We start from the raw sequence: 17,789 nt of genomic DNA, 5'->3' as shown, positions 1-17,789 counted from the left end.
GCCTTTTCTCCTCCCTTGCTAGATCCCATCCAGAATCATGTAGTGCCTTTAATTGTCATTGTCTCTTTAGTTGTTCTTTCTTTTTTTTTAATTGTGGGAACATATATGCAACATAAACTTTCCTCATCTCAACCATTCCCAAACCAACCATTCTATGAGATGAATCACATTCACAATGTTGTGGTACCCTCACAATCTTCCATTACTAAAAACTTCCCATCTTCCCAAATGGGCTGATCTACTGGTGACAAACTCCCTCAGCTGGGAATGTCTTAATCTCTCCCTCATTTTTTAAAGACAGTTTTGCCAGATAAGTATTCTTGGTTGGCAATTTTTTGCTTTCAGCACATTAAATATGTTATCCAATTATCTTCTTGCTGCCATGGTTTCCACTGAGAAGTCAGCACTTAATCTTCTTGAAGCTCCCTTGTACATGATATGTTGCTTCTCTCTTGCAGCTTCCAAAATTCTCTTTATCTTTGACATTTGACAGTTTGATTATAATATGCCATAGTGTGGCTCTATTTGGCTTTATCCTGTTTAGCGATCATTTGAGAATCTTGAATGTGTATGTCATGTTTTTGTTGTTTTTTTTTTTTGTCAAATTTGGGAAGCTTTAAGCCATTGTTTCTTTGAATATTCTCTCTCTGCTTTTTTCTTTCTTCTCCTTCTGGGACTTCCTCAAGGCATATATTGGTACACTTGATGATGTCTGTGCCAGTTTGGATGTATTATGTCCCCCCAGACTCCATGTTCTTTGATGCACTCTTGTGGGGGCAGACTTATTAGTGTTGATTAGGTTGGAACCTATTGATTGAGTGTTTCAATGGAGATGTGACTCATTCAACTGTGGGCAAGACATTTGACTGGATAATTTCCACGGAGGTGTTACCCCACCCATTCAGGGTGGGTCTGAATTAAATCACTGGAGCCATATAAAAGAGCTGACAAACAGAAGGAATTGAGAGCAGCTGTGAGCGACAGTTTGGAGAGCAACTGAGAGAGACATTCTGAAGACAGCAGCTCAAAGCAAACTTTTGCTCTGGAGAAGCTAAGAGAGGACAAAACACCCCAAGAGCAGCATTTTGAAGAATGCACAGGAGCTGAGAGAGAAGCTGGAAAACAAACCGGGATCAGCAGATGCCAGCCACATGCCTTCCCAGCTAACACAGGTTTTCCGGATGCTATTGGCCTTCCTTCGGTGAAGGTACCCTATTGTTTATGCCTTACCTTGGACACTTTATGGCCTTAAGACTGTAACTTTGTAACCAAATAAACCCCCTTTATAAAAGCCAATCCATTTCTGGTATTTTCCACAATGGCAGTGTCACAGCCCAGGAGGGCTTTTGTAGCCAAAGGACTTAAGAAAGCACCTAACATGTTCTGAGACATGAACTTTTATTATGGGCTTATCTACAGGGTGGGGAAGTCGAATCACATTGCCCCGAATTCAAGGGCTTCTCTGAATGGATTCAGGAGCTGCTCTGAATGGTGGCCAGTTCACAGCACAACGTGGAAATAGTCCACCCTTTGGGGGGCGGCTGAATAAGTTGGTTATAAGGGCTAGACATTCCAATGGGTACGAGAGCATAAGGCGGGGAGTGGGGGTAGTGCAACATAGGCAGGGATTGATTGTAGTCAACCGGGAGGAGGGGAGGATTATAGATTATCTTGTAGATAACAGTATCTCAGGGAGTCTCAGGGAGGAGGTAGTTTCAGGTATAGATTACATTTAGCACCTGATATTACAAGGAGAATAGGTCAAACCTTAACTGTCCTAGGTCAAGCAAACTGCTGTGTGCAGTTCTCAAGACACTTGGGGGCCCAGAGCTCCCACAGGCAGCATTAGCAAACCGGAACAATGTCCCACAGGTTGTCACGCTCTGTTCACTTTTCTTCATTCTTTCTTCTTTCTGCTCCTTAAACTGAATGATTTCCATTGTTTTATCTTCAAGTTCACCAAGTCCTTCTTCTACTAGCTCCAATCTGCTGTTGAACCCACCTAGAAAATTTTAAATTTCTGTTAAAAATTGGTCCTCAGCTCTGTTTGGTTCCTTTTCATAATTTCCATCTCTCTATTGATTCAGCCATCATTCCCCTGATTTCCTTAAGTTCTTTGTCCATGTTTTCCTTTAACTCTTGGAGCATATGTAGGACCTTTTTTTTTTTTTTTTTTTAAAGTCTTTGTCTTGTTTGTCCCAGGTCTGGTCCTCCTCACTGATGGCTTACAATGCTTTAATCTTCTCTTTTGCCAGGGCCATTGCTTCCTGTTTCTTTGTATGTTTTGTAATCTTTTGTTGATACCTGCACATTTTAATATTTAATGTGTTATCACTGGAATTTAGACTCTGAGACATCTGTTCCTTAAGCTTGTGTACAACTAGTGATATGACAAGGAGCTTTCCTTGAATGCCAAGAGCTAACCAAAAAAAAAAAAAACAGGAAGGAAAAAAGAAAACACATTTCCCTTTCTTTGCAGATGGACCTATGCAAGTGCTCTTCTTCAGGGCTTATCTATACAATGAGTTTAGAGAACAGCCCAAGGCCAAAGTTTAGGAGCCACCATGATCTTTTGGCCCAGAGTCCTGTTTTGGGCATGTGCATGTGGCCCTGGGAATTCCCCTATTTCCACAGATACAAATGTTCCCTGTTCCTTGGGAAAGTTTCCTTGTGATCCCAGACACTGCACTGTATGCCCTACAGTCAGCAATCTCTTGCCCCAGACTCTCCCACAGCATATGTGGGAAGGCTCTTTGGGCTGCCTTCAATTCTGAGATGGTGAGCCCCTCAGGCCACCATCAGGGCTGGACATACGGTCTCCCAGTATGTGCACCAGTATCACTCTGCTGCCTCCTGAGTGGGGACCAGGGTTCTGCACTGGGAACATGGGTTGGCTTCATGCCAGTGAGGAGTTGGGGAGGGTCCAGCCAGGGTGGCATAAGATCCTACTGCTATTAAGTAGATTTTTTCTCGATTCAGCACTCACATGGTTACAGCAATCATTTAACTGTTTTCTGGAGTTGTGAGAGAGATGTTTCTGCCAATTCTTGCTTGTTGTTCAAAGCTACTGTCAGGGGACGGAGTCCTGAAGCATCTTGATCGTGGTGGGGCCAAGAAATACTGATTTTTTAATTAACTTTTCACTGTGAAATAATTTTAGGTTTATAGAAATGTTGCAAAGATAGTACAGAGAGTTCCTGTGTGTCCTTCACCCAGCTTTTCCTAATGTGAGCATGTGACATAACCATGATACATTTGTAACTACTAAGACATTAACCTTGGTACAATAACATCAACTAAACCACAGTCTCGGTGCAGAATTCACCAGTTTTCCCACTAATGTCCTTTTCCTGTTCCAGAGGAGTAGAGGGTATCACATCCCAGGACCCCATATTTAGTTGATGTTAATTTTTAATAGTGCTGACCAAAGATGTGCCCCTTACAACCCGTTCCAGCCCAGAGCAGTTACAGCTGCTGCTCCTGCGGAAACTGTTAGCAAAAATTCCACTGTTGTGAAAAGTGGCCAGAGAAAGCTAATCACCACTGTATTAAGCTTTGGCAAAAGGAGATTTGTGGGATTAGTGGGGAAATCAGGTGAGCGTGGTTTGTTGGGAGGAAGTATTCAAATCCCGGAGAGTGGGAAAGGGTGGAAGCATCCTAAGGGACAGCATAATTAAAGCCCAGCAGACGACAATTCCCTTGAAAAGGGATGCAAAGAGAAAGAGAAGTGCCACAGAGCCCTGCTTTGGACAGCTGGGGGTCCAGTTTACAAAGTGACAAGAGAAAAGGGAATCCCCTCTTAAATTCTTATTACATTTCCACTAATTTCCACTGTGACTGACTACTTCTGCTGCTGAGTAATTAAGAGTTTTATTACAAGGGAAAAGCAAGGGAGGGAAAAAGCGGGCAGGAGCCTGTGCATGGATGTGTGGGTGCACAGAGAGGTGACAGTGTCCATTTCAGACCTGCTGACAATCTGAACAAATCTCACTTCTGTAATGATAACAGGGCCCAGATGCTTTTAAATCTGCACAGTAAACATTCAGAAACCACCTTATCAGAGCCAATAAAGATACTAGAAATCCATAAGGAATCCCTTGGGGGAATTAGAGCACTAGTTACTTCAAGGTCCTGCCAATACACTTAGCTGAACCATTCAGAAATTCAGTAAAATTCTGCTAGAAAGCAAGGACTGGACACCAGATTTGGATGTATGCAAGATGCCACCCATTTTTTTTCCTCTCTTCAAACCTTCTCATGCAGTTGTTCTCCTGCCCCCACCTCGTCAGCATTACTACTGGCATTTACTATGATTTTTTTAAAGGTCTCTTAAAACAACAGAGAAGAGGAGAGAGATCAGGAGGCTGGAAAACAACAAAACGTGACACAGTGGAAGCAGGCTTTCTCCATCTGGCATTATGGCGTTTCACTCCCATTCCCAGCCCCCCACATCCCTAACTCTAACTCTGCCTTTTCTCCATATATAGTTTTCTAATTTAGCGTGTTAATTCCATTCTGGTTTTTTTTCCCCCTTGTGATGAGAGAGTAGAATAAACAGGGGGTAGGAAAACCATGACTGTGATCAGGTAGCGAATGTCACACCATCCTCCCCAAATCCAAGCAGAAAGGCTTAAAAGATATACATAGTTTGAGAAATGGACCATGCCATGAACAACCCTAACCCTACGCTGCAGGCTAATGAAATCACAAGGAAGAAATGCACAGGAGATTTGCATGAAGGTGGCTAAGATTAATGAACTATATCGTGCCCCAATGGGAAGGATGGAAGAGCAGGTGCCGACCTAGCTGAACCAGCAATGAGCAAAGTGGAGAGTAGCCCGAATGTGATGCTGAACTAGAGCCACTGCCCAAGAGCAGTCCGATTTAAGCCAGTAACTGTGGTGTCAGGGCTGGAAGGAGACCAGGCTTTCCCAGCAGGGCGGATGGCACGCAGAACCACCCTGTGCTGCGTGTCCCAGGCAACCGATGAGCCAGGGATGATTCAGGAGACGGGAAGAGAAAGAACTGATGAGGGGCTGAAGGCGGGGAAGGCTCAGGGAGGACAAGGGCTTTAAACTGGACTTGAAAATGACTCAGATTTGGGCATGGCATTTGGGGGTGCTACAAGTGTGTCCATCCTTGATGTGCCCAGCGAATCCAGGCCTCCTTCAAAAGAAGGAGGTCCAGAACACTTAAGTGTCCATCTGTCTCCTACCACCAGCCAGTGTCCCAGGAGAACTGCTTCTCCTGCTAGGAAGAGAAGAGGCCCTGCACTCTCAGGCAGTGGCTGGCAAACCTGACTGTGCATCACAACCTCACAACCACCTGCGGAATTAGTTTCATTTGTTTGTACATTGATGAATCAGCAACTCCAGGGAACAGTTCCAGGAATCTGTGTGCTTGTAACTGACAGATGATTCTGATCCATGGAGCAAATCTAATTACCCCATTTCAAAGATGGAAAGATGGAGGCCTGGAGAAAGGATGTGATTGGCCCATGGGACATACTGTGAATTAATTTAACAGGTGAATTTCCAACCATTTCACCCCCCTTCTCCACCAGTAGTGTGCTCTAAAGCCTCACCTGCAGTGGGAAGCAAGTATGACTCTAACACCTCTTTTTGGCTGGGTCCTGTCCCCGCTCTGTGTCCTGGAGGGTCTCAGGGCTCAGTGACACTTCTTTGGTATGATCCTTACATATGAGCCTTTGTTACTAACCCACTTATCCAGAAGAAAAAGCAGCTTCATGTTCCACACCGAGAATTGGAACATTTGTCCTTAGCTAGGCAGAGGGTGAAAATCGCTGATTTCATGGTTTTGCCATTTCCTGCATTTGCTTTGGGCAAAGCCTCAGGACCTGTTCCAGCCACAGAACTGTCTCTAAGTGGGGGCCGTCTCCTGCCCCTTCCCCTAAACCTCACTCCCTCGAGGCCTGCCATTGGTGAGACTGTCATCATAGGGGCTGCTTGCAAATGCTTTTAGGGATCATTTCTCATTTTTGAAAGGATGCATATGAATATGCAAATCCTGCTCTGTTTCAGCCAAAGCAGACAAACAGGATCAGAACTCAGGCTCCTCCAGGTTAGGAGTGGTGTGAGGTGGGCTATTTCTAACCTTTCTGCTTCTTCTGTCCCAAACACTCCATTGCCTCGTCCTCCTCCTCTCCTAGTTTACTCATATATCATTCCACCTCCACCCCCAGATTTCTTTCCAGATGCTTTTGGATGCCCAAGCCAGACCACTGGCAATTTCTGCCCTCCCTGCAACACTTCCCTCTATGAGTCTGTGCAGCTCTTACCAGCTCTGCACAAACCTATTATCCAAATACCTTCCTCATCTGGCCCCTAAGCAGGCATCCTTCAGGCCAACTCTGGGCTGCTTTTAACCCTCCCTGGCCTTTCCTCCAGCCACCCAGCCCTTCCACCTCACTCTTCCCCAGACTCCCCATCTTTTCTGTTTCCAAAGAGAGTTTCTTACCCTTCGTTCCAAAGGTGTATTGATCCTCCTGGATCAGGACATGCCCGGTCACCTGGGTAGCTTTGTGAGGGATTGAGTCCACTGGCTGACATGGGGTTTAGAGATACGTCTATTTCACTTATGCTTCCTCTTATTATTATTATTACTTAAAACCCATTCAGTCGCCCATTCAGTCATTGGCAAGGAACAAAGCACCCATTCTGTCCCAGGCTCTCCCCTGAGCCCTGGGATAGCTGGGAGGTTGCTGTGGCTCCACAGATGATTTAGAAATCCAATTCATATTTGCCTAAAGAAATGGATCAATGAATACAAGTGACTACCAAGTCTTTTATTTATTTATTTATTTTGTAAGTGGACAATTATAAGGAGATAACGAAATACAATAAACATGCCACAAACACTGCATGAGTCCGGGGCCACAGGAACTGGCTTGGCCAGCAGTGAGGGCTTAGTTCCAGAGCTTAGTTTGGCTCCCTTCATTTAACAGAGGATTCCTGGGCACCTGTGTGCAATCCAGTACCTGTGGGGTCATGGTGATGGGCTTAAAAACCCGACATGTCTCTTCCAACGTCCTCCCCTAAAGGAAGCAAACCTATTTCCCCCTGGACTCTGGCTCATGGCCAGTGCCAAGAAAGAGCCATCTCCCAGCAACAGGGATGACAAGGAGAAGTCCCCAGGGGGTGGGGGACAGGGGAGGTCCCAGGACTCTGAGGCTGCCTCACCTGTGGATCTGACTGGGGTGAGGCAAACAGGAAACAGCAAAGTCGCCCCATTCCACTTGCTTGGCCAAGGAAAATCCAACCACAGCCGGGCTCAGCATCTGGGCAAGCATTAATCAAGGCTTTCATCTCTCGTTTTGTGAAGAAAGGCAGACATTTTCCATCTTTACTTCTCTCCCCCAAATTCTGATTGATTCAAGTGCCTGGTTCTTAAAAGGAGCTAGTTCTCTGCACTAGTGGAATCTTGAGTGAAAAAGAAAAAAGAAAAAAAAAGAAAAAAAAGAAAAAAAGCCAGTCTTACTTTTTTGTTTAGTCTTACATTTTGAATAAGAAAAGTATAAAATGTCTCTAACACAGTTGCCAATACCGGTGGCATTGCTACGTTCTTCAAACTCATCTGGTGAGGAAAAGCACGCTACATTTGGAGTTTATTTTTCAATTAATTTCATCCCAACTCTGGGCTCGTGGGTTATATAGAAATTAGATTTTAAAATGTGCTCCCTTCTTACCCTTCTCTTCTCCCCATTGGGGATAAAAAAAAAAAAATGACTCTCAGCTGGATTTTCAGTTTGCACCGGACCCTGAAAATTACCAAGCCTATCCTGCTCCTGGTAACAAAAGGTGATTTGAGGTAGTTTTCCTAGTTTTCCACCTTCTTAGGTCCTAAACCAAGATCGTTATTTTTTTCCTGTTATAAAGTACAGTCCATTTTAAAGTAGTAATATGAACTTTAACACAAACATGGACATTTGAGACATCCAAATAAATAAAAATTTTGGAAAATTATTATTTGGGGATGTGTGGAAGAAGGACCTGCAGGTAACCTGGAAATAATCTCGTGCAAGGCTGCCCTTCTTCCTTTCTTATGTCTTAGAGATTTGTAGAGCTATTTTACTTTTAGTATTAATGAGGTTGAAAATGGCTCTACAAATCAGACATCTGTAATATGTCTCAAAATAGGTTTTTAATTAGGAATGCAGTACTTCAATTTGATAGACTTAAAGGATTTAGCTTTAAAGATAAAATTTCCCTGTGGGGTCCACCTCTGTACCAACATAAGGGAAGGGAAAGCTGACACAAGAAAAACATACTCACTCCTCAAAGATCGTACACATTTTGACTCCTGTGCAGCATATACTATCATTTTTGCCAACATTGACCAAAATGTTGAGCTAATATTGCGCAAAACACAACTTCCATCCTGAAGATCCCAATCACGTCATGAAAAATAGGAAGGCAAGTTATATTGAAAACCATCAGTCGACCAATATTTACCGAGAACCTTCTCTTCCGTCCACCCCCAGCCCTGCTCCCACTGTGGGGATTTTAAAAGGCAAACTATTTTTGTGAAGACAGCATTTGTTGTTTTTTAAAAGGGGGTGAGAGGGCAGTATCTAAATCAATTCTAATAATATTTTGAATATATTCATTATCATGGCACTAAAAGCAAATTCCCATTTTGCGGTTCTCCGATGAGAGTGACAGAGCCTTGTTTGTAACAGCCCCGGGGCTTCAGCCATCATTGTGCCGTGTAATTAGATATTCCACACGCTAGTGTGAGCGACATATGTCTATTCACTGTGACATACACCAAAAGCGGCCGTGGGCTTTCAGGCTCCGGCTGGAGGCAGATGAAGGCAACGCAAGTGCAGGGTCTCCCAAGGACCTGCGCCCAGCCGGCCCCGGCACAATGAGCTGCAGCCGCCCATTGGTTCCGGTCTATTAACAGCCTATGAACTTCTCATCTGCTCCTGGGCTGGTCCGGACCGTCACCTGCAACTGCCAGGCCAGAGCCTGCTTTCGTGTTCCCCAGAAATCAGAGTGGGCCTGGGACTATGAGGCAGAAGCTCTGTATTTTCCAACACAAAGAACATCATACTTGGGAAACTACAAACTTACAGGCATTTCCAGATAGGATCAGAGGGATGGCAACTGTTAGCTAAACCAGACTGGGCTAACTGGAACAGCTATAGTTTTTAGAATTTCAATTTTTAAAATATAGAACTCCAAATTAATAGGGATTACGTGGGGAGAAGTTTTGGCCCACATTTCACCCTCTCTTTGGAAATGGCAGAAAATGAAAATGGGGGATTAAAAACTAGAATATCCTTGGGTCCCCAATATTGTTTCATTTTCTGCACTCTACCTTATGGGCGAGAACCAAGTCTAACTTCTTTCAGCTGAAAGATTATTTTGATTGGGAATTCATCCTGGGTTGTTTTTTTTTTTTTTCCCGCTTTAGGAAAACACTGTTTCAGGATTATAAAAATAAAGCTCTATTTATCTAAGCCTCCACCTAGACTGAATAAATATTGGGGCTGGTGGATATCATGACACTATGGAACTCTGATTTCTCATCAGCTGCCAAGGCCAGTCCTCTCAGTGTTCCACACTGTTCCATGCTATTCCACACCATCCCATGCTGTTCCATGCTATTCCACCCTTTCATCTGTACCTTAGGGCTAAAGCAGAGAAACTTGAAAAACTGGTTCATTCCCTATTGTCAGACATGTTACAAATGTCTGATTTGTAGAGCCACTTCCAACCTCATTAATAGTAAAAGCAAAATAGCTTTACAATCTCTTAGACACAAGGAAGGAAGAAGGGAAGCCCTGTACAAGATTATTTCCAGGTAACCTGCAGGTCTTCCATCTACCCATCCTGAGAAATCATTTTTCAATGTTTTATTTCCTTGGATGTCTCAAATGTCCATAGAGCTTAAATACAAATGTTTGTTTAAAAAAATATAAGGAGCCTCCTCAGCCATTTTCCTCCTAGTCATTTGGTCATTACCTGTGTGAATGAGTTGATTGGAGATTTATAAAGCAGAAAGATCCCACAGAGATCATAGTGCAACCCCTCATTCTGCAGATGGGGAAACTGAGGCCCAGAGAGGCCATGGGCAAGCCAGAACTGGAGATAGTCTCTGCACTTTCAGTTTGCTGTCTTTTCCAGAAAACAAGGTTCCCCTGGCCTCTTTCTAAGAATAGGATGGAAGCCCAGGGCTCTGGGGGCCCAGCTGTGAGAGGCTAAAAGGGGATGAGGGTCAGGGAGTCCCCTTCTGTCCCCAGACTGGCCCAGTCATAACTACTCAGTGAACGTGGACATCATGTCCCCCCATGACCACTGGCCATGATTTAGAGCTTCCTGGCAACAAAAGGTGGCACATGCAATAAATCTCCATCTCAGACACCCTTGCTCCCCTAAAACAATCCATAGCTAAGAAAGGAAGACTTAGTTCTCTTGGTAGATCTCTCTCCATCCACGTCTGGGCAGCGGTTGCCTTTACCTCAGCAGTCCCAGCCCCCCTGAGGGTCTGGCGCCGTTCCCCTGGCAACCAGTGGTTCTGGAGGCTCTGGGAAGCTGGGCTGTCCTGAAGGCAGTCGGAAGCCAGAGGAGCCCTGCAAATGCAGTGGTCTTCAGGCTTGCACAGAATGGGGCACAGTTCTCCCCCCACCCTCCATCAGATTCAGTGCCAGTTTCTCATCGGAAACCATGGAGGCAAGAAGGCAGTGGGAGGCCATATTGAAAGTGCAGAAAGTAAAAACCAGCCAACCCCAAATTCTATATCTGGCAAAACTGTCTTTCAAAAAGGAAGGAGAGATTGGCATTCCCAGGTAAACAAAAGCTGAGGGAGTTTGTTGCCACTAAACTGGCCCTACAGGTAATGCCAAAGGGAGTTCTGCAGGTTGAAAGGAAAGGACACTGGACAATAGATCAAAGCCACATGGGGAAAAAAAAAAAGATCTCTGAGACCTAGGAAGAAAAAAACAGATCTCAGATTGAGAATTTTAAAACTTCACCATTTCTAAGAACTACCTTACAGGATGGAAGCAGGGGGTCCTCACCAGTCAGGAGTTGGGGACCCCTACACCCCAATTTCTTATCCACCCAAGTGGCAGGCTTCCTCCTAGACCTGAGAATAGCCAAGAACTCTTTCGAGATTAGCTTTTTGGTCAGCAGAGGAGGACGAGACCTTGTGTGCTGCTCAGCAGATGAGGGGAAAATGGAGCTTTTAGGCATAAGTTTGCAAATTTCAAAAAGGCTATTTGCAAGGCTGCGAATAACATACATTTGAAAGAGGCCACTGTATTTGTCCTGTAAAACAATTTAGGATCTATAAAGTGGTCACAATATCTTCTTGGTGAGGAAAGCATCAGGTTCTCTGTTGAGAGATTATATAATTTTTTCAATATGCAATGTGGAGTTCTGTTGATTATGAAGGCACAGTTAACCTCCTCATCATATTTCCCCCTTCTGTGGATCTACAGATCCCACATTTCTGCCTATATCTTATTACACTATGATGGGCAGTTACACAGTGGCCTCAAATAACTCACCCCTCTTGGAATTCATGCTCTAGTGTTTTCCCTTCTCCTTGACTCTGAGCTGGCCCTGGAAATTGCTTTATCCTACAGAACACTGCAGAAATGATGCTGCACCCAACTCCAGTTCAGAGCCTTAAGGAGGCCTGGCAGCTTCTGCTTTGTCCTTTTGGAATCCCTGAGCCATCATTAAGAAATCCAGAGACCCGCTGGAGAGACCCCATGGAGAGACCCTGTGAAAAAAGAGAGGCTCTGCATTTACATGGAGGGAGAGTCCAATCTTTACAGCTAAGTCCAGTCCCCATCTAACCCCCAAGTCGAACGCGGCCATATGAGTGACCACTGGCAAGGCCATCCACCATCTGGGAGCTCTCTCCAGCCGAAGGGCCACCCAGCTGAACCCAGCCCAGCTTGCAGAGTCATGAGCTAATAAAGTAGTGCTTGTTTGTTTTAGTTTCCTTGGCTGCTCAAGCAAATACCGTGCCCTTGGGTCGGCTTAAACAATGGGAATTGATTTGCTCACGGTTTTGAGGTTCGGAAAAAAGCTCAAATCCAGACATCATCAAGGCAATGCTTTCTCCCCAAAGACTGCGGCGTTCTGGGACTGGCTGCCGGCGATCCTTGGTTCTTAATTTGTCGTCTGGCAAGGCACATGGTGGTGTCTCCTGGTCTCTCCCTTCTCTTCCGGGATCCACTGATGTCCAGCTTCTTGGCTGCTCCCTGTGGCTTTCTCTCTGTCTGTGCAAATTTCAGCCTGCTTATAAAGGACCCTGGTAAAAGCATTAAAATCCTCCCTGATTAAGGTGGGCCACACCTTAACTGAAGTAACCTCGTCAAAAAGGCCTATTTACAATCGGGCCATGCCCACAGGAATGGATTAAGTTGAAGAACATGTTTTTCCGGACTACACTGCTCCAAACCAGCATATTGTTTGGGGGGGAAAAGAAAGGCCCCAGGGTTTGGAAATCATCTCCTGCAACTCCCTTTGTAGGTGCATTTGGGTGAACCTTTAATAATAGTCTATTTCCTTAGTTTAGAATGTCCCCCACTTGTCCCCCATTCTCCACACCCTTTCATGTGACCAACTGCCATGGACCCCATTCTGGAAGCTTCAGCCATGCTGCCTGACCTGGGGGGGAGGGGAGGCTCTGGCAGGGGATTGCTGAGTGAGAAGCACGTGGGGCCTTAATGTTGTGCAATAAACAATGATCCCCCCCAAATCCCAGCACATACCGTATGATTACATTTATGTAAAATATATGTAATTCTGTACGTACAGAGAGCTTAGACAAAATAGAACCAGAGCCCTGCCTCTTGTCATGTTGGGATGACTGATAATGCGTCAAGCAGAAAATGAAACTTGCAGAGTAATCTGATTACAAATGCCCTAATGCACAGCATGATCCTACCTCAGTTAAAACAAAGAAATAAAGACTTATGTTTTCTAAAAAAAAAATAGGACACTCAGTTCTGGAGTGTTCAGCTTCTCTGAGGACCCTCACTGATCTCCACAACCCCCTACTCCTAGCTGAACTGGTGCTCCCCATTCCACCCTGTGCCCCCATAGCACCCAGGCTCCTCTGTCTCGGGCACGTGCCCACTTTCCTCTCTCTCCTCCCTGGCCCAAGCTGCTAGGAGGGTCCTGTCACCTCATTCGTCTCCGTCTGCTCAGAACCATCACTGACCTGGCCCGGGGCAGGTCCTCTGTGGATGCTTGTTGAATGAAGGGCTGTGAGGTCAAATTGAGATTAGAGAAGGCTTGGGAATTGGTGGTCCTTGCAGCAACAGGTTCTGGGGACTGGAGAGCAGAGGCCTGGGCTCCTGCTGGCTCACCATCCCGAGAAGCTGGGGGAGAAAAGCAGAAGGGGGCATCTTCACTCCCTGTTTACTTGTTCGCCTGGCTGAGAGGAAGGATGGAGGGTGGGATGGAAGGGTACAGATAGCCTCTCATTTATTCCCCTCAAATAGCAGAGACTAGTTTGGAAGAGTTTACTAGAAGCCTGAGGATGCCAGGAGAAAAAAAGAATAAACAAAGTAGACTTTAACCTATTCAACTTGGGATCCTGCATAGGGAGCCTTCCAGGCCTTCCTGGTGGCAGAGATCATCTTTCTTCTACCATCTGGGAGCGCCCTCCAGCCCAGTTAGATTCCTCAATATCCAAAGGAATGAGAGAGAGAGAGAGAGAGAGAGAGAGAGAGAATGAATGAATGAATATGTATGTGTTGGGCCCTCTCCTGCCCAAAGCTACCTTCTAGGTCCTAGTTTCTTGTCTAAGAAGCAACACCCCCAGTAGATGGAGAAGGAATCTCCTCAAGGGACCACAGGACAATCACAGCAGAATATAAGAGAAGGAGCTCAACATTCACAAGCTGGGGCCATCAGAAGCCCTTTGCAACTGGGTCCAGATGAGAGACTGATCTTCTCCAAAGACAAAGAAGTAGCATGACCCCACAGGAGTAAAAGCCTTCCAGGGCAGCAACTGCTTCCTTTAGGGCAGTCCAAAAAGTAGAATGCTGGGGGTGGGGGTGGGGATGACAATTTGAGAAAGGGGGAGCATTAAAAAAAAAAAAAAAAAAAAAAAAAAAACAGACCAGGGAAGGTGGGCTTCGTGGAGCCCAATGTGGCTAGAAGAGAGCAGAGAGCTACCACCAGAGGTTCAAGTTCATTTCTGTGGCTGCCTGAGACATGGGTAGCAGCCCTACAGCCACACCCAGGCTCTGCTTCCCTCAGCTCTGAAGGCATTGTCTGTTGAATCAGAATCTCATCCTCACTTAGTCACCTATTACCTCCCCTTGGTTTTTATTTAGGGTTGCAATGGGCTCCAGCAAAAGTTTGCATTCCTCAGCATCCCTTGCAGCTAGGTATGGCCATATGACCAGTAAGTTCTAGCTAATGAAATGTAAGTAGAGGTGTTAGGTGAACCTTCTGGGAAGGCAGTGTGAAGAATGCTGATTTAGCTTGGTGGTATGCTCCTGTGCTCTCTGCCATCCCTTCTTCTTATCACTTGGAATGTAGATTTAATGGCTGGAGCTCCAGCAGCCATATGGACTGTGAGGTAATCTTGAAGGTGGAAGCCACACATTAAGATGATACAGCAAAAACCTGGAAAGACTCATCATGGCAGCCCTAACATTACCTATCTCCAGAGTTCTTTTACGTGAAAGAAAAAAGAACATACTTTGTTTCAGCTACTGTTATTTTGGGTTTTCCATTTTATACAGTTGAACCCAATACTGATATACTTAGCCAAACCCATGTGCCCTGCCCAAAGGCAAAATAAGAGAGATCTTCTTGTGGTTGGGGCTGGGCCAGGCCCATGGATACACTTTTCCTAGTTAGGAAATAGAGACAAAAGTTATGCACAAGCAAGGGAGGGGAGGGTGAGCTGTGTCAATTATAAATTGCAGTAGAACAAACTACTACCAAATGTGGTAGCGTAAAACCACCACCATTTTATTGCTTCTCTGATTCTGGAGAATTATGGGCCAACAATTTGGAGCAGGCACAGTGAGAGGGCTCCTCTCTGCTCTACATGGCATCTGCTGGGGCTGGAACATCCAAGATGGCCTCCTCACTCATGTGCCCAGAGCCTTAGCCAAGACCAGTCAGGGTCACAACTCAATAATCAGCACAGATGGGTTGAAGAAATGGGGGTTGGGTGGATGGGCCTGGCCGGGTCATGTGTCTTAGGCCACAAGCTCCTTGAGTCTCCCTCCACATAGCCTCAGGGCTTCCTTTCGCTCCATGTAGCCTCTCTAGGAGAAGAGCTGGACACCTAAAATGGCATCTGATGTCCAAAGGTGCAAAAGCAGAAGCTTCCAGGCTTTCTTAAGGCTCAGACCCAGAACCAGCCTAGTATCACTTCTGCTGCATTCTATTAGATAAAGTGAGTCACAGAGCCAGCCCAGATTCACTGGGGCAGGGGACTGCCTGTGGGCACAAACGCTGGGGGACGGCTACCTCAGAAGCTCACTCCTTTCACTTCTGTTCCTCCGGAGGCCAAGTGTAGATGTCTCCGTCTTTGTATGATGCCTCCTTGGGAGCACCGTGCTGCAGGTAGCACGCAAGGAGGCTGGGTCTGCCATTTCTCCAGGGCTTTCTGGGAGCACTAGCAATGGACACACACAGATGGGTCATCCAGGCAAGGATGGAAAATCCTTCCTTGGTGCAAAAGGGAACCAAAGACTTTTGCAGCATGAAAGCAATTGCTCAAGCCTGCTAAGAGCCACAGGGGGAAGTCCAAAATGAGAACTGCAGGGCTGTATTCATTGACCGCCTTCGTGCGGCAAGACGGAGGTGACCCCCCCACAGGATCTGGCATCTGGCCATGAGCTGAGGCTGGCAGCAGACTAGCATTTTCCCTCCAAGGCTGTGCGGTAGGGAGCCCCAGAAAAAAAAAAGAGTGGTCAATGGGAGCTCCCATAAATGGAAAAAGAAAAGCAGAGGGAGAGAACAGGGGTCAGTTACTATATCCACTCTGGAAGTCTAGCTCCCCAAAAATTGCACAAGCATCCAAAGAAAGATGCATGACAAGGATCTCTCTCTATGCAGCAATACAGTCCGAATGAACACATGAATACAATCAGGCACAGTCTTAGGCCCTGGAAACAAAGATATTTAGAATATAATTTTATGTAGGATGGGAACAAACCCAAAGGGAAAGGGGTGAGGAGGGTTATGTTATGGATCTAGTAGGGTCAGGGCAGACATCTCGGATAAGATGACATTGGAGAAGAAAGTTGAAGGGGCCTGAGTAATTTCCTGAGGCTCCAGGGGAGGAAACTGAAAGCGCAGTGGTATACAGACAGCAGGGAGCTTCAGGTATCGCAGAGTGGGCTGAGCTGAGAGGGGCGGCTCAACCAAAGCAGCTGGACTTCTAAAATGGTGGCTGGCTCCCCAAAACACAAGAGAACATCCACTGGTTGGGTAGATTCTTTGGGCCTTTGGATTTCATTCTAAGGGTATTGGGAAACCACCAAACGTTCCTAAGCGAGAGGGGTTGACATGACCTGATTGACATTTTGTTAATAAATGGGTCTGGGGTGGTCTCCACCAATGTCTATTGGGCAACCAAAGGAAGCTCAGGTATTTGTTGTTTGTCTAGAAGAAAGTAAATATGAAGTGTCAAACTAGGCTGCCCCTAACAAGTATAGGGCTTGGGAGAAGAGTAGAAATGAGGCCCCGTGGCCTGTAGCCAATCCCCCATCTCTTTCCCCCTGCCAGCTCTGTCTTGCACAGCAGGCCTCATGTACATGCATGGGTGGGTGACAAGCTCTGGGTGGGCGTGTCCCCCTGGTCTCATCCACCCTTCACCTCATGGAGAAGGACACAGGTGGAGCGAGGCCTGGGGGGAACATGGGTGCCAGGGCAGGTTGATTGGGTCTGAGCATTCAGGAGCAGCTCTGGTTCAGAGCATGACCTCAGAGAGTTGAGGGGTGCTGAGATTTGGCCATCAGGTCATAACATGGATGATCAATTAATTCCCCAACAGATAGCATCTCCCACTCAGCCCATTCTCCCACCAACATTCAGCCAATGGTCTAGCCTCAATACAGGGTGATGTTTCCAATATTCACATCATCCCAGTGAAAGGAATAGCAAGCGTAAGCTGGGGAGCAACAAGGAAGACGGATGTGCTCAGACTCCTACGCCAGGGTAGCTTAGTCAGGGCCAAGAACTTGTTTGTAGCACAATCAGCTTTCACTGTTTGAGAAGTTGGGTTTTGAGCCCACCCAGCCTGAGAGCCAACCCAGGTCAGCAGGCTGCAGGTGAGGCACAGGTGAGAGAAGCCAGGGAGGCAATGGGGCAGGGGGAGGACGTGTGAAGACAGAGAAGTCTGGACATCAGAGGAACCTGGGTCCAATACAAGTGGGGCCAATGTTGGAGGCACATTTTGGGGGACGTCGCACAGCTCACAGTGCCTCCATTTCTCTGGGCTGCAGCCGGCTTCTACTATTTGTGTAATAAGATAAGGAGAAATCCATTCACCAGAAACCCTCTTAGGGAAGTGCTGCATTTGACTAGAAGATATATAGTGATAGGTGCCAGGGCATGCTCAAATAAAAAGTTAGTCATTTGCAATATGGTGAGTGTAACAAACAGCACTGAATTATGTGTGTGATTGTGGTTGAAAGGGAAGGTTTAGAGTCAAGTATGTCACTAGAAGGAAAGTTAGAGGATAAAAAAGTGGATTGTGTATCACAATGAACCCCATGGTGGGCAATGATGGTGATTAATAGGACAAACATAAAAATGTTCTTTCATGAA

The 17,789-nt window shown here is 46.0% G+C and overlaps 1 long non-coding RNA gene across 1 annotated transcript; it reads right to left on the bottom strand.

Annotated features, from left to right (window-relative positions):
• Window positions 1-6,828: 6,828 nt before the first annotated feature.
• Window positions 6,829-13,670, bottom strand: LOC119531325. The gene is made up of 5 exons (XR_005216303.1): window positions 13,568-13,670; window positions 13,207-13,366; window positions 12,045-12,259; window positions 11,537-11,754; window positions 6,829-7,439 (listed from the first exon to the last, which is right to left on the bottom strand). It is a non-coding gene; the product is annotated as an uncharacterized LOC119531325 (long non-coding RNA).
• Between the last annotated feature and the right edge of the window lie 4,119 nt (window positions 13,671-17,789).

Source organism: Choloepus didactylus, chromosome 1 (assembly GCF_015220235.1).
Source record: "Choloepus didactylus isolate mChoDid1 chromosome 1, mChoDid1.pri, whole genome shotgun sequence".
NCBI classification, from domain to species: domain Eukaryota; kingdom Metazoa; phylum Chordata; class Mammalia; order Pilosa; family Megalonychidae; genus Choloepus; species Choloepus didactylus.
Note: the sequence above shows the minus strand (reverse complement) of the source record. Positions and strands in the feature narration are given on the sequence as shown.